Below are 24,324 nucleotides of genomic sequence, written 5' to 3'. Positions count from 1 at the left end.
GAAACTAGAACACTTTCTAACACCATACACAAAAATAAACTCAAAATGGATTAAAGATCTAAATGTAAGACCAGAAACTATAAAACTCCTAGAGGAGAACATAGGCAAAACACTCTCTGACATAAATCACAGCAAGATCCTCTATGACCCACCTCCCAGAATATTGGAAATAAAAGCAAAACTAAACAATGGGATCTAATGAAACTTAAAAGCTTTTGCACTACAAAGGAAACTATAAGTAAGGTGAAAAGACAGCCCTCAGATTGGGAGAAAATAATAGCAAATGAAGAAACAGACAAAGGATTAATCTCAAAAATATACAAGCAACTCCTGAAGCTCAATTCCAGAAAAATAAATGACCCATTCAAAAAATGGGCCAAAGAACTAAACAGACATTTCTCCAAAGAAGACATACAGATGGCTAACAAACACATGAAAAGATGCTCAACATCACTCATTATTAGAGAAATGCAAATCAAAACCACAATGAGGTACCATTACACGCCAGTCAGGATGGCTGCTATCCAAAAGTCTACAAGCAATAAATGCTGGAGAGGGTGTGGAGAAAAGGGAACCCTCTTACACTGTTGGTGGGAATGCAAACTAGTACAGCCACTATGGAGAACAGTGTGGAGATTCCTTAAAAAACTGGAAATAGAACTGCCATATGACCCAGCAATCCCACTTCTGGGCATACACACTGAGGAAACCAGATCTGAAAGAGACACGTGCACCCCAATGTTCATCGCAGCACTGTTTATAATAGCCAGAACATGGAAGCAACCTAGATGCCCATCAGCAGATGAATGGATAAGGAAGCTGTGGTACATATACACCATGGAATTTTACTCAGCCGTCAAAAAGAATTCATTTGAACTAGTCCTAATGAGATGGATGAAACTGGAGCCCCTTATACAGAGTGAAGTAAGCCAGAAAGATAAAGAACATTACAGCATACTAACACATATATATGGAATTTAGAAAGATGGTAACGATAACCCTATATGCAAAACAGAAAAAGAGACACAGAAATACAGAACAGACTTTTGAACTCTGTGGGAGAAGGTGAGGGTGGGATGTTTCAAAAGAACAGCATGTATACTATCTATGGTGAAACAGATCACCAGCCCAGGTGGGATGCATGAGACAAGTGCTCGGGCCTGGTGCACTGGGAAGACCCAGAGGAATCGGGTGGAGAGGGAGATGGGAGGGGGGATCGGGATGGGGAATAAGTGTAAATCTATGGCTGATTCATATCAATGTATGACAAAACCCACTGAAATGTTGTGAAGTAATTAGCCTCCAACTAATAAAAAAAAAAAAAAATAGACTAATGATGTTAAAAGTCAAGGTACTATAATACTATCATTTCTGAGGAGGTGATACATGGGAGAGGACATGAGGAGTCTTTTTGGATGCTGGTAATTTTACATTTCTTGATACAGCTTCTGTGTTTTCAGATGTGTTTGCCTGGTGAAAATTCACTGAGATAAGTACTTATAATATGTGTGATTTTCTGTATGTCTGTACTCAATAGAAGATACTTTAAAATTTTTGTTCTTGGGTAAATTCATCTAAGAAAGGTATCAGTGTAGTATGCTATATACTTCAGGTAAGAATATTAATGTAAACATAAGAAGGAACTTTCAACATTGATTCAAGCAGAAGTTCTAAGGCTACTGAGAGTAACGCAAGGTGAGGGAGAACTTAGTGTATGTCTGTGTGTGTGCTGGGGAGGTGGCCATCTAGCCCAGTGGTCTTTATGCTGTGAAGAGGCTATATGTGACACCTCAGGGAACCCAAATAATATTTGAGATTTTAGAGCAAGTGAAATTCTTCTGTTATACACTTTGAAGCATGATCTATTTAGGATGCCTGGTCTAGAGAGGCCTAAAAAACTCTGAGTTATATTTGATTATATGTCAATCAAGTAGATACTTACTTTTGTTTTTAAATAACTAGCCTAATTGAAAGAGTGAAACAGTGCCGTTTACAGCAAAGTGGATGGATCTAGAATTTATCATATTAAGTGAAATAAGTCAGAGAATGACAAATATCATATGATACTGCTTATACGGGGAATCTAAGAAAAAAAACAATACCAATGAACTTATTTACAACACAGAAATAAACTCACAGACATAGAAAACAAATTTATGGTTACCAAAGGGGATCATGGGGAGAGAAGAGGAGAGATAAATTAGGAGTTTGGGATTAACATATCTCAAACTCTACTACTATAGATATTACTATATACACTATATATACACACTACTATATATAAAACAGGTAAACAACAAGGACCTAATGCATAGCACAGGTAACTATACTCAATATCTTGTAATAATCTGTAATGGAAAATAATCTTTTTCATTACATATATAATTGAATCACTTTGTTGTACAACTGAAACTAACATGACATTGTAAGTTAATTACATTGCAATAAAAAGGATAGAGATGAACAAACTCTATATGTTTTATACTTGTTTATATTTGGATAGAATGTAAAAATAGAAGGAAACATGGTTTATTGGGGGGTGGATTCCCAGGTGGCGCTAGTGGTAAAGAATCTGCCTGCCAATGCAGGAGAGCTAAGAGATGTGAGTTCAATCCCTGGGTCGGGAAGATCCCTTGGAGTAGGAAATGGCAACCTAGTCCAGTATTCTTGCCTGGAAAACCCCAGGGACAGAGGAGCCTGGTGGGCTCTGTAGTCCACAGTGTCGCAAAGAGTTGGGCACAGCTGAAGCAACTCAGCATGCATAGTTCACTGGAATAGCCTTGGATCATAAGAATGGGCTTCTAGCTCTAGTTCTGTTAGAGATGAGTGCAGCTTGTCTATATGTCAAATGACTAATTTCCAATAAGATAATCTGTGGGTCCACTCCAGGGCTCCTGTGCTGACTGAGATATACAGAGACCCATCTTTTAACAAGGGTAATAAGTTTAAACACAGGTTTACATTTAAGCATTACTGTGGGAGATAATACTAAAATGATTAATACTCATTTGACTGATTATAATGTGATAATTACATAGGAAAAACTTTAGCTGACATATGATATTATTTTCAGGTAAATTAATTGATTCTTAATTCTAATATGATTGTTTTAAAGCTAAGCTAAAGATAATATAATAGAACTGTTCTCTGTATTTAGATGCAATCTATTCCTAGTTATATTGCCTTAAAATAGAATATCTTAGGGTGAAATTCTAACTTTGCAGGCACACTTACAAATGTTCAGAACGGGAAAAACCTTAAAAGGAGTAAGGAATCATATCAGAAAGTTAAGCATTATCTAGGCTGTTTGTTTAATCTTGCTTTGTTCAAAAATATTTTAAGGTTTTTATTAGGAAAAGGTAAATATAGTAAATGGACGAAATATGAATTGGGAAAAGTTTATCTTATATATTATTTATATATTTTTATTAAAATTCATACATTTTAAATTAGGAATTCTTTTTTTAAAATAAATACTTGATTAACAAATTATCAGAAGGCCCAAGAGCATGATGTCAATAAACATTAGTCAGCATATTTGAGGCCAAACACATATACTCAGGCAGAACACTAGGTTGAATAGAACTTTTTCCTTTTTGATTTATAATTGCTTATGTTCTTCAACTTCTTTTTCATTTTGATAGGGCAAACATAATACTTTTGTAGAAAAATGAATGCAATGACACTACAAATTAAATGTGAGGCTTGCAGGGTAGGGGAGGTTGGGCTGGCTGAGGCCTTCTTGTTTGTGCACTGCTCTCATGGTATTTCCGCTCAATCTCTGAAATAAATTGTAATTTGTTTTAACTAGGAGAGCATTTCCTGAACTGCTATGTTCTTAATCATTACTTTATGTAAAACACTTGAAATATACGATGTACCAGTCTTAACCCATGCGTTTCTGATGAGCATGCCTCTCCCTGGCATGTGGCCAAGGCCTCTGCCAGTGGACCTGACGACACTGTCCCAGCCCCAAGAGATCAAGGCTAGAGGCAAGGTCAAGGCTAGATTAAGCCTGGATCATAGCTAATCCTAGGACTTTTGAGTATTACCAAAGAAGCATTTTCTTTCACAGTGGAGTTGGATCTAGGAATTTGTGAGGACCTATTTCAGGCATTTTAGACCATGAAAAAAACAAGGAAAGGGAACATAACTTCTAAAAATATTTTTGCTCATATTTTATTTCTAAAATCTTTCCCCAAACAATTTCTAGATTTGTTATGGTCATGTTTTTCTGGTAATTCTGCTTATGGCCTTCTAGGAAGGTCACCTGGGATAAGCCAGCATCAGCTTTGTTAGAGAAGTTCATGCAGAGACATCTCTGTCTTCATGGAGAGCATATATTGCAGTTTTCTACCTGGTACATCTGTTGGACCTGCTGAAGCAGGCGCCTAGATCATGACCTCATAGCACCTTGCCTCCAGCCTCAATGCTTTTCTGTTGCATCAAACTTCAGGCTTCATGGAGGCTAGTAACGTTATTGACTCATGGCAACATGCTGGTTTACGCTGCATCTTTATGACTCATGGTAAGGAAAATGACACCTCACCTCATACCAGCCAGAATAGCCATCAGTAAAAAGTCTACAAACACAAATGCTGGAGAGAGTGTGGCGAAAAGGAAACCCTCCTATACAGTTGATAGAAATGTAAGTTGGTACAGCCGCTATGGAAAACAGTGTGGAGGTTCCTCAGAAAACTAAAAATAAGATTACTATATGATCCAGCAATCCCACTCCTGGGCATATATGCAGACAAAACTATAATTCAAAAAGACACATACACCCCTCTGTTCATAGGAGCACTGTTCACAATAGCCAAGGCATGGAAATAACCTAAATGTACTTCCACGGATGAATGGATAAAGAAGATATGGCACATATATACAATGTAATACTACTTAGCTGTCAAAAGGAATGAAACAATGCCATTTGCAGCAGCAAGGATGCAACTAGAGATTATCAAACTAAGTTGTCAGACAGAGAAAGACAAATATCATATGATATCACTTGTATGTGGAATGTTAAATATGGCACAAATAAACCTATCTATGAAACAAAACAAACTCACAGACATAGAGATCAGACTCGTGGTTGCCAAGGGGGAGAGGGAGAGAAAGAAGGATGAACTGGGAATTTGGGGTTGGTAGATGCAAACTATTACATTTAGATGGATAAACAATAAGGCCCTACTGTGTAACACAGGGAACTGACTATATCCAATCTCCTAGGGTAAACCACAGTGGAAAAGAATATTAAAGAAGGGAATGTATAAAACTCAGCCACTTTGATGTACAGCAAAGACTGACACAATACTGTAAATCAACTATACTTTAATTAAAAATGGAAAATAAAAAGAAAATGGCATCTCTGCTTTCAGGGGATGTTGCCTCCATAGCCCAAAGGGGGCCAGGTAACACACTGGAGAATTTTGGGGGAGTTAACAGCCCTGTGATGATTTTGATCAATGAAAGACCAGTGTGGAAATGTTCCTGGAATAAATATTTCCAACTCCCATTCCTAACAGGACATTGTAAGAAATAGCCTTTCCATACCACCTCACCGTAGACATGAGAAAATTGTGATGGAGCACCCCACTCATGGAGTGGACCACACTTTCCAAAGACTTTGTTTTGCTTTTGGTTTATCTCACTGCTATTTTTATCTTTGTTTCACAGAGATTATTACTTCCCAATAAAATATCAGCATGTGAATTTTGTCTCAGGCTCAATTTTTTGAGGAGAACCTGAGCTAAGACACTAGCTGCATATATCATGAAGACAAGAACAATCATATCCAAAATGCATTTTTAGTTTCTTTAAGTCACATTTTGTACCTCCACATCTCACAACAATAATTGTGAGAGTTAAAGTTTCCTTAAGTACAAAATACTTTTCTCAAGTGTCACTCTTCACAAAAAGCATAAAGAAACATAAACCTAATAGCATTATTCTTTCTCTTTACTTTGGACATTCACTTCTATACTTCAAATTAGAAGCTGAAGGTAGTACTGGAAATGAGGTTGAGTCTGGAGATACTAATATAGAAAAGTCATGGAATTTTAGAAATTAAATTCATTCTTGCACATGCAATGGGATCACCAAGGTGCTTCTGTCTGCACTGTGGGTTCCCTGCAGTGCAGATATGCAGAGAAACTAAGAAACTTTCAGAGATGAGAGGTCCAGGTAGCTAAAGTGAGTAAATGGTAGAAGAGTTGTAAAAACAATAAGAGCATAAAAGTAAGGGGAAAATAGAAGTGAAAAAAATCTACTGCAATGCCATGGGAATTAAGATCCTTAGAGATGTGTGTGAAAATGTCAGCTGGGTGAGAAAGTGGGAGTGTGGTACAAGCAAATGTAGGAAACAAGGTTTGCTGCTTTTACGAGCTAGATTAGATCTTTCAGAGATGACAGTTATATCTATAACCAAGAAACATCCTTCCTTACTATTTATAAGTAAGCTGTTATCAATCTCAAAACATCCACACTATGTAATATATCTACAACTCACAGTTAGCTCTAGATTATTCTTATACCTACAGTTGAAGTGTTTTTTAAATCTCAAAATTATTTTCAACACTCTCCCTTCTCTCCCCTAATTTCCCCCTGTCTACTGTGCCTTCATTTCCTGTCCTTTAAAAATTACCATTCTTCATGAAGTGTATAAGGATGGTGGTGATGGGATTTCAAAGAAGCAAAAAGTTGCTTCTGGGATTCAGTCTCATGTTGTGAGTGAAAGATGGTGTCATGTAAGAATTTTCTGACTGCAGGTTTGGGATGGCCTCTGCTAATATATTGTTAGGGGCTCCCACAGAAAGAGTTATTATGAACTCCATGAGATCTTGAGGAAAATATTTTTGTCCTATGAGGCTGCCTAATAAAGTGAACATAATCAGTAGGTTATTGGTTGTCGTTTAGTCACTCAGTCATGTTTGACTCTTTGCGACCCTTTGGACTGCAGCACAACAGGATTCCCTGTCCTTCACCATTTCATGGAGCTTGCTCAAACTCATGTCCATTGAGTCAGTGATGCCATCCAACAATCTCATCCTCTGTCGTCCCCTTCTCCTCTCACCTTCAATCTTTACAGCATCGGGATCTTTTCTAATGAGTCAGCTCTTCGCAACAGGTGGCCAATTATTGGCACTTCAGCTTCAGCATCAGTCCTTCCAATGAATATTCAGGATTGATTTCGTTTAGGATTGACTGATTTAATCTCCTTGCAGTCCAAGGGACTCTCAAGAGTCTTCTCCAACACCACAGTTCAAAAGCATCAATTCTTCAGCACTCACCCTTCTTTATGGTCCAGCTCTCACATCCATACATGACTCCTGAAAAATCATAGCTTTGACTATATATGGACCTTTGCTGGCAAAGTAATGTCTCAGCTTTTTAAAACCTGTATAGGTTTGTCATAGATTTCCTTCCAAGGAGCAAGCGTCTTTTAATTTCATGGCTGTAGTCACCATCTGCAGTGATTTTGGAGCCCAAGAAAATGAAGTCTGTCACTGATTCTATTGTTTCCCCATCTGTTTGCCATGAAGTAATGGGACCGGATAACATAATCTTAGTTTTTTGAATGTTGAGTTTAAATCCAGCTTTTTCACTCTCCTCCCTCAACTTCATCAAGTTCTTTAGTTCCTCTTCGTTTTATGCCGTAAGGGTGGTATCATCAGCATATCTGAGGTTATTGTTATTTCTCGCTGCAAGCTTGATTCTCCCTTGTGTTTCACCCAGCTCGGTATTTCTCATATGTACTCTGCATGTAAGTTAAATAAACAGGGTGACAACATACAGCCTTCACATTCTCCTTTCTCAATCTAGAACCAGCCTATTATTCCATGTCCAGTTCTAACTGTTGCTTCTTGACCTGCATACAGATTTCACGGGAGGAAGGTAAGGTGGTCTGGTATTCTCATCTCTTTAACAATTTTCCACAGTTATGATCCACACAGTCAGAGGCCTTAGTGTAGTCAATGAAGCAACAGTAGATGTTTTTCTGGAATTCTCTTGCTTTTTCTATGATCCAACAGATGCTGTCATTTTGATCTCTGGTTCCTCTGCCTTTTGTAAATCCAGCTTGAACATCTGGAAGTTCTCAGTTCATGTACTGTTGAAGGCTAGCTAGGAGGATTTTGAGAATTACTTTGCTAGCATGTGAAATAAGTGCAACTGTGTGGTAATTTGAATATTCTTTGGGATTGGAATGAAAACTGAACTTTTCCAGTCCTGTGGCCACAGCTGAGTTTTCCAAATTTGTTGACATATTGAGTGCAGCACTTAAACAGCATCATCTTTTAGGATTTCAAATAGCTCAGCTATAATTGCATCACCTCCATGAGCTTTATTCATAGGGATGCTTTCTAAGGCCCACTTGGCTTCGCATTGCAGGATGTCTGGCTCTATAGATGGTATGAGTGATCATAACATCATGGTTATCCAAGTCTTTAAGATCTTTTTTGTATAGTTCTTCTGTGTATTCTTGCCACCTCTTCTTAATATCTTCTGCTTCTGTTAGGTCCATACTGCTTCTGTCTATTACTGTGTCCATCTTTGCATGAAATGTTCCCTTGGTATCTCTGATTTTCTTGAAGAGATCTCTAGTCTTTTCCATTCTGTTGTTTTCCTCTATTTCTTTGCACTGATCACTTAGGAAGACTTTCTTACCTCTTCTTGCTATTCTTTGGAACTCTACATTCAAATGGATATATCTTTCCTTTTCTCCTTTGCTTTTCACTTCTTTTCTTATCTCAGCTGTTTGTAAGGCCTTCTCAGACAACCATTTTGCCTTTTTTCATTTCTTCTTCTTTGCGATGGTTTTGATCACTGCTTCCTGTACAATGTTAGGAACCTCCATCCATAGTTCTTTAGGCACTCTGTCTATCAGATCTAATCCTTTGAATCTATTCAAGGGTCATGGTGGAGAGCTCTGACAAAACATGGACTGCTGGAGAAGGGAATGGCAAGCCAGTTCAGCATTCTTGCCTTGAGAAGCCCATAAGCAGTATGAAAGGCAAAATGATATAACACTGAAAGATGAAATCCCCAGGTCAATGGGTGTCTAATATTCTCCTGGAGAAGAGCAGAGAAATAGCCCCATAAGGAATGAAGAGACTGAGTCAAAGAGGAAAAAACCCAGTTGTAGATGTGTCTGGTGGTGAAAGTAAAGTCCAATGCTGTAAAGAACAATATTGCATAGGAACCTGGAATGTTAGGTCCATGAGTCAAGGTAAATTGGAAGTGGTCAAACAGGAGATGGCAAGAGTGAACATTGACATTTTAGGAATCAGTGAACTAAAATGGACTAGAATGGGCTAATTTAATTCAAATACCATTATATCTACTACTGTGGACAAGAATCCCTTAGAAGAAATGGAGTAGCCCTCATAGTTAACAAAAGTGTCCAAAATGCAGTACTTGGGTGCAATCTCAAAATGACAGAATAATCACCTTTCATTTACAAGGCAAACCATTCAGTATCACAGTAATCTAAATCTAGGCCCCAACCTCTAATGCTAAAGAAGCCAAAGTTGAATAGTTCTATTAAGACCTACAAGACCTTCTAGAACTAACACCAAACAAAGATGTCCTTTTCATCATAGGGGACTGGAATGCAAAACTAGGAAGTCAAGAGATACCTGGAGTAATAGGCAAGTTTGGCCTTGGAGTACAGAATGAAAAAGGGCAGAGGCTATCAGAGTTTTGCCAAGAGAACACACTGGTCATAGCAAACACCCTCTTCCAACAACATAAGAGAAGACTCTACACATTGACATCACCAGATGGTCAACACCGAAATCAGATTGATTATATTCTTTGCAGCTGAAGATGAAGAAGCTCTATACAGTCAGCAAAAACAAGACTGGGAGCTGCCTGTGGCACAGATCATGAACTCCTTATTGTCAAATTCGGACTTGAAGAAAGTAGGGCAAACCACATTCAGGTATGGCCTAAATCAAATCCCTTACAATTATACAGTGGAAGTGACAAATGATTCAAAGGATTAGATCTGATAAGACAGAGTGCCTGAAGAACTATGGACGGAGGTTTGTAATATTGTAGAGGAGACAGTGATCAAAATCATCCCCTAGAAAATGTAGGTTATTAGCCAGGGGTTAAAAGTCAGCTTATAGTCACCATGAAACACTAATCTTGTCATATAAAAGTTGGCAGTTTTCATGGCCTCATATGTTTGGGGATGTTTCAAAGAGCCAGAATATTAGAGTGAAAGCTCAAATTGGTTTTATTAAATGTAGGATTTATTGAACATTTTGGGTTTAATATTTCAAGTTGAACTTGAGCCTTTGTTACACTGGGCTCAGAATAATGATTTTCTCTTTTTCAAGAGTAATATTTTAATAGCTTATTAAAAAACAATTTGCAAAGTCAATTTCAAAAGTTATTGAATTAGAGTCTCAAGTAGGTCTTTTAAAATATAGTTTTGATGAATGAAATATGCTTGACAAATAGTCACATGTGAACTACATTTCTTTCATAATACATATAGCATTACAATTTCAGATTTGAAAAAATGACAGAAAACTATGTTAATCCCATTCTCTTTGGAATTCATGTTAAGACTCAGGCTATATCCAAACATTCTTTGTTTATATCAGTAAAACTTGTATAGTGAAGACATTGCTTTGTGGAATGGGCTATTGAAATGAGCAATTTGCAAGTATTTGAGACTTAGTAGGTTTTTAAGTATTTAACCAAGTTCAATGGCATTTTTTTTCTTGATTGACACATCAGATACCCAACTGAGCTTACTTTTCTAAGAAGTCGTCTTTTGAGCTTTAAAAAACAATTCCTAAAACCCCTTGGAGACGTCCACATTTAGAAGGTATGCAGAAAAATGTGAAGGCATGATGATATGGAAGTTGTAATGATTAGAAAATAAAGAAAAGTGCAATTATTTCAGTTTCTTCCCTCTGTATCCTTTTATATCACACTGCTATTTTGGGTGACATTAGAATCAAGGATGCGATATTCATAGAACGATGTTACTCTAATGATAACATATTACAAAAAACCTTGGCAACAATCTAAGACACAGCAGGGGAGCTGGAAGAGAGCTATTTTTGTAATGTTTAAAATTATACTAAATTAAAAAAAAATCCCTGCTGGGCCTCAAGCTTTAAATAGCCTGGTGTGGTGTAACTGATCAGAGTATTAAATTCTGATAATTTATCACATAGAAAGAAGCACATGTTGACAAATATTTATGTATGTGAAGCATTTTAGGCTATTTCTGTGCAATTCAATATCTAAAGTCATTTTTCAATGGATTCTAGTCTAAAAATAGAAGACTATCACATGCAAACTCAATATTAAACTAATTCAAAATATTAGACTTCTGGAAAGCATAAACAACAATATACACACATATAATATCTCTAGAGCTACATTTATTGTCCTGGGATATTCTTATAAAACATCTTAGATTAGACTGTTGTTTGGTACTTTCTGTTTTTCTAATCTCTTTTTATTTGTAAAAGCTTTGTTGGGATATAGTTCACATACTGTGCAATTAACTTGTTTAAGTATACAATTCAATGATTTTTTTGGAAGGAAAAAGATGCATGTAATTGTTACCACAGCCAATGCAGGGTATTTTCATTACCTTAAAAAGAAACCCTACATCCTTTAGCTATTGCCCATTATCTTCTAACTCATCCACTAGTCCTAAGCAACTGCTAATTTACTTTATGTTTCTATAGATTTCCCAACTTGAAGTTTCATATAAATGGAATAATATGACATGCAGTCTTTTGTGACTGGATTCTTCCACGCAGCACGTTTTCAAGGTTCATCCATGTTGTAGCATGCATCAGTACTTCATTTCTTTTTAGGGCTGAAGAATATTCCATTTATAGATATACCATATTTGATGATCCAGTCATCATTTCATAAACATTTTCCCATAGCTCTTGAATATTAATATTATGAATAGTGTGACTATGAGCATTAATGTATGGTTTTTGTGTGTGTGTGAACACAAGTTTTCACTTCTATTCAGCCTCACTCTCTTCTTGAAGTCTAAGCTTTGTGAAAAGAGAATCTCTCTTTCTATTTGAAAGTTTTGTGTCTGAAAACTAAAACTCTATCATCTTATATAAATATCCTGCTGTAAGATTATTATCAACAAGTAGATATTTAAACCTTATTTGCTAGAGTTTCATAATATTTGTTTTTATTTTTGTTCCCTCCTAATCCCCAAATGGCTTGCAGCATTTCCAATGACAAGGCCAACTTCTTTTGGTAAAATCTTCTATCCTTTTCTGTATATATTAATCCTGTCTATAGAATTAATCTCTCACCCTTTCTAAAGGAATCTCAGGACATGAAGGAAAGGGAAAAATATTTTAAAAATCTTGACATTTCATATTTAGGCCTCTGTAAGTCTGTTCCGTTAACCTTTGAATTTTAGTATTGAGAGGCTCAATGTAAAATAGAAAAATAAAATAGAAAAATTAAAAAAAAATAAAATAGAAAAATAGTCATGGACTATTGTTTTAGTGATACCTAATGCCCAGTTTAAATCATATTTAGCAAAATGTTTCATTCCTATAGATAGTTTTGTCATTATATGTGTATGTGAATCTCAACATTAAAGATTCTTTGTAATAAATGTGTCAAATGTTCAGATTTAATTAAAATATAAATTCTTTGTTTAAATTCAAGGCCAGAATTTAGTCCTTAATATGTAATTGGCATTTACTTAACATACTCAAAGTTATCATTACAATCCCTCCCTGAGCAAGACAATCTTAAATATAACTAGTGACTTTGACCATAGCAGCAGAAGAAACTTAAAACAGAGCAAAGAAAAATGCAAAGAAAATTTAAACAGGCAGTAAAATCAAACTCTAATGGGGTATATATGATGGAGGTGGGGGTGGTGGGTGAGATTATTTATTTTACTATTATAGTTAATATTTTTTAGAACATATTATGTGTTGTTTATTGGAAAAAAGGCACTGAATGTTCTCTTTTCAATATTCTTATTTCAATAAAGCAATAGTAATAGTATAAAAAATATACAGTCTCATAAAATAGTGAGAATTATTAACCTTAGAAAACTATGTAAACAGCAGTATTTTTTAGTTTTTATTATAAATTTTGGGTTCTGAATAGATACTTTTCCAGCCTCATTTGTTTCATTTTCCAAATAATTATTATACACATTTTGTATAAAACAGTGTCTAGAATGATATTAATAAAATATATAAGAAATGACTACATATATCCTACATATGTATGGTAAACTTAACACCTAAATTTCCTGTTTTTTCCATGCCCACTTCTCAAAATTATTTATGTAATAATAAGTGAAGAGTGGGGAGCAGGATGCAGTAACATACATATTCAGAATCCTCTGCAAGGGAGACAACCCTAAACTCTGGCTTCTCCTGTGTGAAATACATTAATTCATTTTGGAAAGAAATGCTGGCGGCTGTTGCCACACACACACACACACACACACACACACAGGGTTTTGAATATATCTTACTGAAAATCATGTTTATAATTTCACAGAACAGAGAAATTCTTAAATCACTGAATAAACTATTACTTATTTCACAAAGTCAGTTTGGATACCACAAAAACTAAACTTTGCATAACTCTTCTAAGTTCTAGGTAATATTTTTGTATATTTTATATTGAGCTAACTATATACACACACAGATATATATATATATTCTATACTAAACTTCTTTTAATATTGGCAACCACCCTGTTTTTCCATTTTATAGATTTTTGATGTGAATCACAAGTTTTCAGATAAGAGTATTAAAAATGAATGGATTATGGTGCTGGTGGCACCCACTCAGTAAACTTACTAAAATCAATACACTTGAAGTGGTTCAATGTTATTTGAGTAAAATATACCTCAATAGAGTTGCTTTAAAAAATCAAATTGGAAGAAATTATAATAATATCTCACATTTGTATACTGTTTACCACTTGCCAGGCTCTGTGGTAAATGATCTTCATGGATTGTCTTATTAATTACTCACAATGACCTATAAGGTATGTACCATTAGTATTTTTCAATGAGGAAATTAATAGGCAGAAAGTTTATGCATATTACCCAACATGATACAAATACTCAATGCTACTACTAAAAATATATATCCTTCCTACACATACGGTCACAGTGCATAGAAACTATTCAAACTACATTAGAATATTTCAGTGCAGGTCAAAGCAAAGTAATTTGCTGGCTGTTTTTAACAACATTTTAAGTGTAAGTGAAGTTGCTCAGTCATGTCCGACTCTTTGCAGCCCCATGGACTGTAGCCTACCAGGCTCCTTCGTCCATAGAATTTTCCAGGCAAGAGTACTGGAGTGGGTTGCCATTTCCTTCCCTAGGGGATCTTCCCAACCCAGGGATCGAACCCGGGTCTCCCACATTGCGGGCAGACACTTTACAATTTGAGCCACCTGCGAAACCCTTAACAACATTTTAAGTAACTGATTATACAATACTTATGATTCCATCACCAGACTAACCTTTGGACCTTCCAGTATGTGATAGAGAATTTCCCTTCATTTAAAAAGGCAATCAGTGCAATATGTTTCTTTTGTAATTCCGGGGTATGGATAAGCTAATTAAGATATCCATTTTGGTGGCTCTATGAATATTATTTGTTTTTAAATAAAGTGTACAAATATTTTAAAAAATAAATTTAAGCTCATGAGTCTGTAACTGATGCTAAAATTATCCTAACTGGTGCTGCACTGTTTGCATAAATGGTGGAAACGCTTACTTGGATTGAATGGGAAAAAATATTCTGTAAGTTTTGGTAATTTATATGTGAAGTGTTTAGTGGACCTAGTAAAAATTAGATATTGTCATTTACAGCAGGCATTAATTAAATCATTTATTTATCTAATGAGTAATTACCCTAAAAATGCCTTTAGAAGAGTGGACTTTGTCACTCCCCTCTTTGGGAAAAGAAGAGGAAAAAGTAAAATATATTGCAAATAACAAAGCTTTGATCTTCATCAACTAGAGCTGGTATACACTAGTACTCTGATTTTCCTTTATTGCCTTAAATTATTATTATCTCACTAGTTTTCATGTAATAGGATGAAAGTAAGTTCCAAGGATGGTATGATGAACTTTAGAAAATACTGAAATTTGCCAACATTTATTAGCCCTTGAGACACATGGTCCTCACCTCTAAAATATAACTGCAAATAACTATCTGACAGATTTGTAGCAAAGTTAAGTAAACAATTTGCTGAGTCACTCAGTCGTGTTGGACTGTTTGTGACCCCATGGACCGTAGCACGCCCATCGCCTCTATCCATGGGATTTTTCCAGGCAAGAATACTGGAGTGGGCTACCATTTCCTCTTCCAGGGGATCTTCTTGACCCAGGGATTGAACCTGCATCTCCTGCGTTTACTGCATTAGCAAGCAGATTCTTTAGCCACCGAGCCACCTGGGAAGCCCAAGCAAACAATAAGAATTACCAAAAACAGTGCTAAGATCATGGTAGGTGCTCACTTATACTTAATAATGATGACAATAGATTTGAATATATTTGCATCCATAGTAATGTGTGTGTCTTGTGTGTGTTCAGGTGAGACTATTTGCTCTTGAAACTTTAGCTAATCCTTAAAAGATAGGATTTTTGTTCCTAAAACCTTTTTGCAGTTGTACCAATGGTGTTTCTGGTTCTGGTTTCTTTTTTAAACGGTGATGCATCTCTAAGGAAAGACTAATATAAAAAAATTGGTTTTCACATTTGAAATTCCTCACACATTGTAGAGTTAGAAATCAGAATTGAAATGTGAGATGGGTGAACTTTAAGTATAAAGAGAATGAAGAAAGAAAGATACACTCTTTCTGAGAGGAGGACAGAGACGACTCCAATACATTGGAAATTAGGCAGACAACATGTGCTCACTGTCTTTTTATTCACTGTAGGGTGGGTTCATCTGCCAGTTCCTATTTGCTCACTTATTAAATAATACACAGTGTCTGTAGAAGGTTATAAACAGCAAGAGAGAACAAGGTGAAAGTCACTGACATTCTTCTTGAGCTGTCTGATATAATATGACCTGATGCTACATGAAATGGTGAAGTGATGCAAGAAGAGAAGATTCTAAAACAATGTCAACCTTCAGAAGGACATGCACTTCTTATCCATTTATAAAGAATGATAATGCAGGATAACATGTTGCTGGCATGAAGCTGGGTTCTGCTCTTGACCAGATGTGTGTGACCTTTGGCAAGTTATTTAACTTGTGCAAGCCTCACTTAGTTCTTCATCATTAAAGCAGCAACACATCAATCTTATAGGGTGGTTGTAAGATCTCATCCACTCATTTACTAGATATTTATTCTTCATCTCTCAAGTACCAAGCTCTGTGTTAATTATTCTGGGAATAATTTAGTATATAAGAAATAAACAGAGTATGTGTTCTTATGAGCTTTTAAATTTAGTATTTAATACATATATAGTGAAATATATACTGCTTCCCTGGTGGCTCAGATGATAAAGAATTTGCCTGTAATATAGGAGACCTGGGTTTGATCCCTGGGTAAATCACCTGGAGAAGGAAATGGCAACCCACTCCAGTTTTGTTACCTGGAGAATTTCAAGGACAGAGGAGCCTGACAGGCTACAGTCCATGGGGTCGCAGAGAGTTGGACACGACTGAGCGACTAACAGCAAATGTATACTATAATTTATATAGCATTTGAGAAAATGCATCAATATTGAGGATAATCACAGAATGTTATAAATTCCAGGAAGGAAATATGAGAAGGAGAGGTAAGCTGTAATAGGGTTGTTAGCATCAACCTCTAAGGAGAGGTGACTTTTGAACCAAGATTGGGAAGATGGTAGCCATGAAGATCTTGGCAAAGAAATCTGCAGGCACAAGAGCCTACAAGTGGAGTGTCCTAGTGACTGGAAAAGGCTTTCTGGGTCAGAGGAAAGAAAATTTGGCCTTTAAGTATGGAAATCTGAAAACATGTGCCTTTCTGTATATCAGAATTGCTATAGACCTCTGGTTACTATGTGTTCTTTTTTTTTAAATTTATTTTAATTGGAGGTTAATTACTTTACAATATTGTAGTGGGTTTTGCCATACATTGACATGAATCAGCCATGGGTGTACATCTGTTCACCATCCTGAAATCCCCTCCCACCTCCCTCCCCATCCCATCCCTCAGGGTCATCCCAGTGCACCAGCCCTGAGCGCCCTGTCTCATGCATCGAACATGGACTGGTGATCTGTTTCACATATGATAATATACTATGTGTTCCTTATTCCTTCCTCTTTTGAATAGAGTGTTACTGAGGTTGTACTATCTCTTTATTGCATGCTGGGTGCTTGAGAGTTAGCTCACTTGTCTTTTAACCCCACAGGTCTCTAGATCAAGAGGACCCACCATGAGCAACTGTACCTGTGGATTCTCATCCACATTCAGACCTGATTCAATCCTGGTGTCATAATTGAATACAAGGTGATTAGAGGCAGTGTGTTAAAAGAAGAGAGTGTATTTTGCAAGTAGGAAAGATGAAAACATGCAAACATCTGTGCTCCAAAGGCAGGTTTTTAAAAAAAATATCCATAATAATTTCTACTATGCCCCTTTTTGACTTAACCATTCTTATAAAATGTTACAGCCTATTTCCTCTGCTCTTGAATTACGTCTGACCTTGTGACTTGTTTTAATGGAGAGAAGGTTGCAGAAGTGACTGAGACTGCCTTGGATGTCAGTCTCTTTGAAGATGAGGGTCCACATGGAAATAAAGTGGAGGATGTAAGCAAAACAGAAGTGGAGAGACAGAGAGAGACAAAGGGAAGGAGAAGAGAAAACCTGCCAGCTACTGGCCATCTGAGAAATCCCACTTATAGCACCAGATGTGTGAGTGAGGTCATCTGGTATCCACTCACCATAGCTGAGCTGTCAGATGACTACAGTTCCATAAATGATTTCAGAAAAGACTAGCAGAAAAACTGCCCACATCTGAACATGAGAAGTATGAAAATGTTGTTTTAGCCATTATGTTCTGAGGCTTCTTACTCAGTAACAGATAAATTTTCAAATTCAGATGATGACTGAATTTAGTAAAAGTCCAAGAAATTATACCACAGTAAGGCTTAGTCAGAACCCTTAGTTATGTCAAAAACATTTTTTTTTTTCAAAATTCAGAAGTGTCTAAAAACAGATGAAATGCTTATTATGTAAACTTCAAGTTGTAAGACTAAAAACTGATGTAAAGGTCATCTGACCAATGAATTTTATAGCCATTTTATAGAAATTATAAGAAGAAGAAATATTAACACTTTAGGGAAGAAATAACATCTTAATTAGATTACTGAACATTTAGTTATGTAACACTATATGACTGGTACTATTTTACATGCTTTAGGTAAATAGATTAATTTATTAAACCTGTTGAAACTCTATAAAGTACTTAATATAATCTCTTTAAAGAAGTTGACTGAGAACCTAGGAAATGTGTCCAAATTTACATGGCTAATAAGTGAAGGAGTCATGCATCTAAGCCAGAGGGCCTAATGGCAGAGTCTGGGTCTTTCCCCCAAGCTCTGCTAAGTCATATTAGATTTTATCACCAACACTATCAGGTGCAGTAAAAGTGCAGCTTAAAATGAAGTCAGTTGGTGTCACTACTCTTGCCTTAAAATAGAGGCAGGTATCTAGTGTGATATATACTCTCATCATACATTATTTGAGGCTTTTGACAGTGACACAAAAATTGCTTTGATAGATTGACAGCAAAGATTCATTTTGCTGATAGTCTATTTAAATATTTAAACTAAAAGACCATCATGGCCTGGATTAAAATATGAACAAAGAGTTTTGAGTAAGGGATTTTGAAGCATTTATAAATGGAAACAGAGGACTTAATAACAGATGCAGTTGTAAGAAAAGACTATTCTCTTTGTTGTTCCCTGTTTCCAGTGGCGAATTGCACCTGAGAAGTCTGCATATGACATATTTCATAACTAGAATCTCCTTAGATTATCACTAGGTCATTATCAGAATCTCAGGTCCTTAAAAATACATTTGCCTATTTTGTCAACTCTACTAATCTTAAATGTTTGCTCCCTCTTTAGGGAACAGAATGATTTGTATGATTCAGTGAAGTAGTTCATTTCTTGATGCTTCAGTAAAGTGACAATATATTATCCTTTAAATGTCAGCAGACTATGTACCAGCTATGCTTCAGAAAACCTTTGGTTTATTACAATTAAGGCCTTCCCTTATAGCTCAGTTGGTAAAGAATCCACCTGTGATGCAGGAGACCCAGGTTCAATTCCTGGGTCAGGAAGATCCCCTGGAGAAGGGGACCACTCCAGGAGTGGAGAAGGACCCCACTCTAATATTCTTCAGCTTCCCTTGTGGCTCAGCTGGTAAAGAATCCACCTGCAATGTGGAAGACCTGGGTTAGATCCCTGGATTGGGAAGATCCCCTGGAGAAGGGAAAGGCTATCCACTCCAGGGTTCTGGCCTGGAGAATTCCATGGAATGTATAGTCCATGGGATTGCAAAGAGTCAGATGACCAAGTGACTTTCACTTTATTACTATTAAGATTACAGTCAAATTTTCATATTTAATTGGCACAAGCAAACAATTCATTGGTTGGCTGAATATCAAGCCACTGATACTGGGAAAAAAGCTGGAACAAACTGAATTTGTTGTGATTCAATTTTAAATTGAGCAATTCAACATTAGCAAGCTGAAGGTAAGTTATGATTCTTATTTACTATGCCTGGGAAATCTTGGTTTTAAAAAGAGTTTCAACTTTATGAAGAAAATCTTGGAACATACAAAGTATCATTATGGTACCATAGGTAACCAATGAAACAGCCTACTTACTTGTACCTGACCTCAGCAATTTTGAATATATCAACATAAATTAATTTAGTATATATGAATATATTATAATATATTATATATGCATATATTAGAGCTTCCAAGGATTATTATAAGGTAAAATATATATTTTGAATCCAATTCTCCCAGCCATGTTCTTAGCATGTTTCTGTACAACTTTGAACACCAGTAATCCATGTTTTCTTTGGTCCTCTTTAATTTTAATTTCTAATCTGCAGAGCTATAATTTTACTATGAAACAGCTGTAAGCAAATGATAGCATTCTCTTTTGTCTACTATGTGATATCACCTCCTTAATGTTTTTATCCTAAAGAAGGAGATAAGCCAATATGGAATCAATGTGTAACAAAAGGTGGCATTTCAAAAAATCATCAGTAGAAATTATTTACATTCATTGAGTGTACACTCACCACTTTATTGAAAATTCAACAATCATTTCTTGAACCCATACTGAGCAGTTGTTGTGCTACACATGAAGTTAACAGGGGAAAAGAAAGACCCAACTGGCAAGATATTCCTAGTCTACCATGAGAGAAGGGTGGTGCCTTTGTTCGTGAATTGATACTGATGTACAGCTCATTGTGGTAAGGGACAATCAGTTCTATATGCAGAAATCCTAGATCAGTCTAGTCATAAACTACAGCAGACACTTCCATCATGTAAGATGATGGCTGAGCTTCAGGACAGAAATTTTAGAAGTCATTTTCACACACCTTTCTTCCTTTGACAGGGCAGATATCACAAGCTGTATTAGAGTTGAAATTATTTGCAAAGTAGCACTATACAGGGGTTTTTATGGCATGTGTAGTCAAGGCTAATGGTTACAAAATCAAAACCAGGGAAAACATTAAAGGATGTAAATTGTTCAATTTTTATTTTACTGGCTAAGAAATTGATTAATAAGTGGTCATACTTCTTCAACCTTTAGCATATTTTATATGAAGGCCATAAACTAAATCCCTCCTTACATGTCTTCAACTTTATAGCTTCAAATATCAGAGCCATTTCATTTCATTAGATAGCTAATTACGTCTTTATGCAATTCCCATTAAAATCAGAAAGTTACACTTAGAAAATCTTTCACATTTCCTGAATACTATTGATAAGAGAAATGGTAAGATCTGCTATTTCAATATTCTAATGAGGTTGTTACACATGACAAAATACCAGATAATTATTGCGTAACAATTTGTTTTTAGAGCTCTTTATAAAAACCTATTATTTAGATTAATATTCTAATTATATTTAAGTTATTCTCTCCCTAATAAGATTACAAACTTCTGTAAAACAGAGACTGTATTCTATTCTTTACCCCCCATTGTAACAAGTACAGGGTCAAAAATGAAAGAGTTACTATATGCCCTGGGCAACAAGTGAATTGCTATCACTTATACTCTGAAAACATCCTGCCTCTCTTGAAAGTATTCAATTCTTAGCTGTCCTGTTTCTTTCATGGTAAAATTCCCCCTTGCTATAACTGATGAATCCAGAGGAGGACATATAACCCCATATGGACTTACCAGCATTGTTCTCTAAGACATTATCTGAGATAGATAAAAGATCAGGCACTCTTCAGACAGTGTAAATAGTTACAAGTGACTCAGGCACTCAAAACAGCCTCTCATAGTAGCCCAGTGACTGGGTGTATTGGTTAATTGATTTATATCTTTAGAGTAACGAAAAAGATATACCATGTTTTTGGATTGGAAGACTCAATATTGTGAAAATGACTACACTACCAAAGGCAATCTACAGATTCAATGCAATTGCTTTCAAATTACCAGTGACATTTTCCACAAAATTTTGCAATTGCCATAGAAATGCAAAAGACCATAAACAGCTAAAGCAATCTTAAGAAAGAAAGATGGAGCTGGAGGAATCAGGCTCCCTGATGTCAGATTGTACTAGAAAGCTACAGTAATCAAAACAGCATGGTACTGGTGTGATCAGCATGCTCAATCTCTAGGCCATGTGTGGCTCTTTGGCACCCCATGTGCTATACCCCATAAGGCTTCTCTGTCCATGAGATTTTCCAGGGAAGAATACCAGCCTGGCTTGCCATTTCCTTCTCCAGGATATCTTCTTGAACCCCGGATAGAACCTGTGTCTCCTGCATCTCCTGTTTTGGCAGGTGGATTCTTTACCACCGAGCCACCAGGGAAGCTCATGATACTGGCACAAAATCAGGAATATAGTTCAGTGGAGTAGGATAGAAAGTCCAGAGACAAACCCACACATCTGTAGTCACCTAATCTATGACAGAGGAAAGAATATACAATGGAGAGAATACAGTCTTTTTTATAAGTGATGCTGTGAAAACTGGACAGCTACATGTAAAATAATATAATTAAAACATTAACACCATAAACAAAAATAAACTCAAAATGGATTACATACCTAAATATAAGCCTGAATACTATACAACTCTTAATGGAAAACATAGGCAGAATACTCTTTGACATAAGTCACAGAACGATCTTTGTTGAGCCACCCTCTGGAGCAAAGAAAAACAAAAATAAACAAATGGAATCTAATTAAAGTTAAAAGCTTTTGCATAATGGAGGAAAACATAAATAATATGAAATGACAACTCTCAGAATGGGAGAAAATATTTGAAAACACAGCAAATCAACAAGAGATTCATTTCCAAAGTATACAAGCAGCTCAAGAAGCTCAACATAAAAAAATCAAACAACCCAATCAAAAATGGCTGGGAGACCTAAATAGACATTTCTCAAGAGAAGACATACCATACAGATGGCTAAATATCACATGAAAATATGCTCAGCATCACTAATTATTAGAGAAATGCAAATCAACATTACAATGAAATATCGCCTCACAGTGATCAGAATGACCATCACCAAAAACTCTACAAGCAATACATGCTAGAGAGTGTGTGGGGAAAAGGAAAACTTCCTACACCCTTGGTAGGAATGTATATTGGTACAGTCACTATGGAGAATAGAAAAAAACTAAAAATAGAACTACATTTGATCCAGAAATCCAATTTTGGGGTATAAATCCAGAGAAAACCATGGTTCAAAAGGATTCATGCACCTCAAAATTCACTGCAGCACTGTTTACAATACACGAGACATGGAAGCAACCTAAATGTCCGTCAACAGATGAATGGATGGGGAGGATGTGGTACACATATACAGTGGAAATATTAATCAGCCATTAGAAAGAATGAAATACTGCCACTTGCAGCAACATGGATGGACCTAGAGATTATCATACTGAGTGAAATAAGTCAGAAGAAGACAAGTGTCATATGATATCACTTATATGGGGAATCTCAAAAAATGATACAAATGAACTGATACATAAAGCAGAAACAGACTCACAAACAGAGAATGAACTTATGGTTATGGTGGGGAAGGGGGAAAGGGGGGAGAAAAGATAGATTGGGAGTTTGAGAATGACATGTACACTCTGCTACATTTAAAATAGACCACCAACAAGCACCTACTGTAAAGCACAGGGAACTTGGCTCAATGTTCTATAATAACCTAAATGGGAAAGGAATTTTTAAAAGAATAGATACATGTATATGTAAAAAAAAATGAATTAGAAAAAATACAGAGACTTTATAAATAAAGATTTCAAATGTTCAAAAACTGGAATTTTCTTTTTCCTCTCAGGAACTACTAATTTTAAAAATTAAAAATCAAAGTAGGTTTGTTCTTCCAATTATAGACATCCTAGAAGAACATAACACTTTTTAATAATATGCCATTATAAAAATTCAGTTAACACAGAAGTACATGCTGAAAAATCTGACAACAGCCTATAACCATACTATGTAGAAATACAATATATTTTTCCCCTAGACATACACCACCATATTTTTAAGGAAAATGGGATTATGTACTACATGTATTTGGTAGGGGCTTCACTGCTAGCTCAGTTGGCAAAGAATCTGCTTGCAAAGCAGGGGACCCTGGTTCCATCCCTGGGTCAGGAAGATCCCCTGGAGAAGGGTTAGGCTACCTACTCCAGTATTCTTGGGGTTTTCTGGTGGTTCAAATGGTAAATAATCCACCTGCAATTAGGGAGACCTGGGTTCAATCTCTGGGTTGGGAAGATCCCCTGGAAAAGGGAACAGCTACCCATTCCAGTATTCTGGCCTGGAGAATACCATGGACAGAGGAGTCTGGTGGGCCCCAGTCCATGGGGTCACAAAGAGTTGGATACAACTGAACAACTTTCACTTTCAGTTGAATTTTTCCTTTATACTATTAAGAGAACATATTTTTAGGCCAGCAAATGTACATCTTCATCATCATTTTAATACCTAAATTTACATTGCATTAAGTGGTCGGTGGTATAATTAACTTATCAAACCCATATTTTGAATATTCAAGTAGTTTTCAATATTCTAAGAGATTTCTAAAGGAAGCTGAAGATTGCAACAAAACAGAAGGAGG

The 24,324-nt window shown here is 36.1% G+C and overlaps 1 long non-coding RNA gene across 1 annotated transcript in view; it reads left to right on the top strand.

Annotated features, from left to right (window-relative positions):
* LOC122437753 overlaps positions 1–2,684 on the top strand; it is a 23,223-nt gene extending 20,539 nt beyond the window's left edge. The window contains exon 3 of the long non-coding RNA XR_006268392.1: positions 2,663–2,684. This is a non-coding gene — a long non-coding RNA (uncharacterized LOC122437753). The remainder of the gene's footprint in view (positions 1–2,662) is intronic.
* Positions 2,685–24,324: the final 21,640 nt, after the last annotated feature.

Source organism: Cervus canadensis, chromosome 3, assembly GCF_019320065.1.
Source record: "Cervus canadensis isolate Bull #8, Minnesota chromosome 3, ASM1932006v1, whole genome shotgun sequence".
Classification (NCBI taxonomy): domain Eukaryota; kingdom Metazoa; phylum Chordata; class Mammalia; order Artiodactyla; family Cervidae; genus Cervus; species Cervus canadensis.
This window is presented reverse-complemented; position numbering and strand designations above follow the sequence as displayed.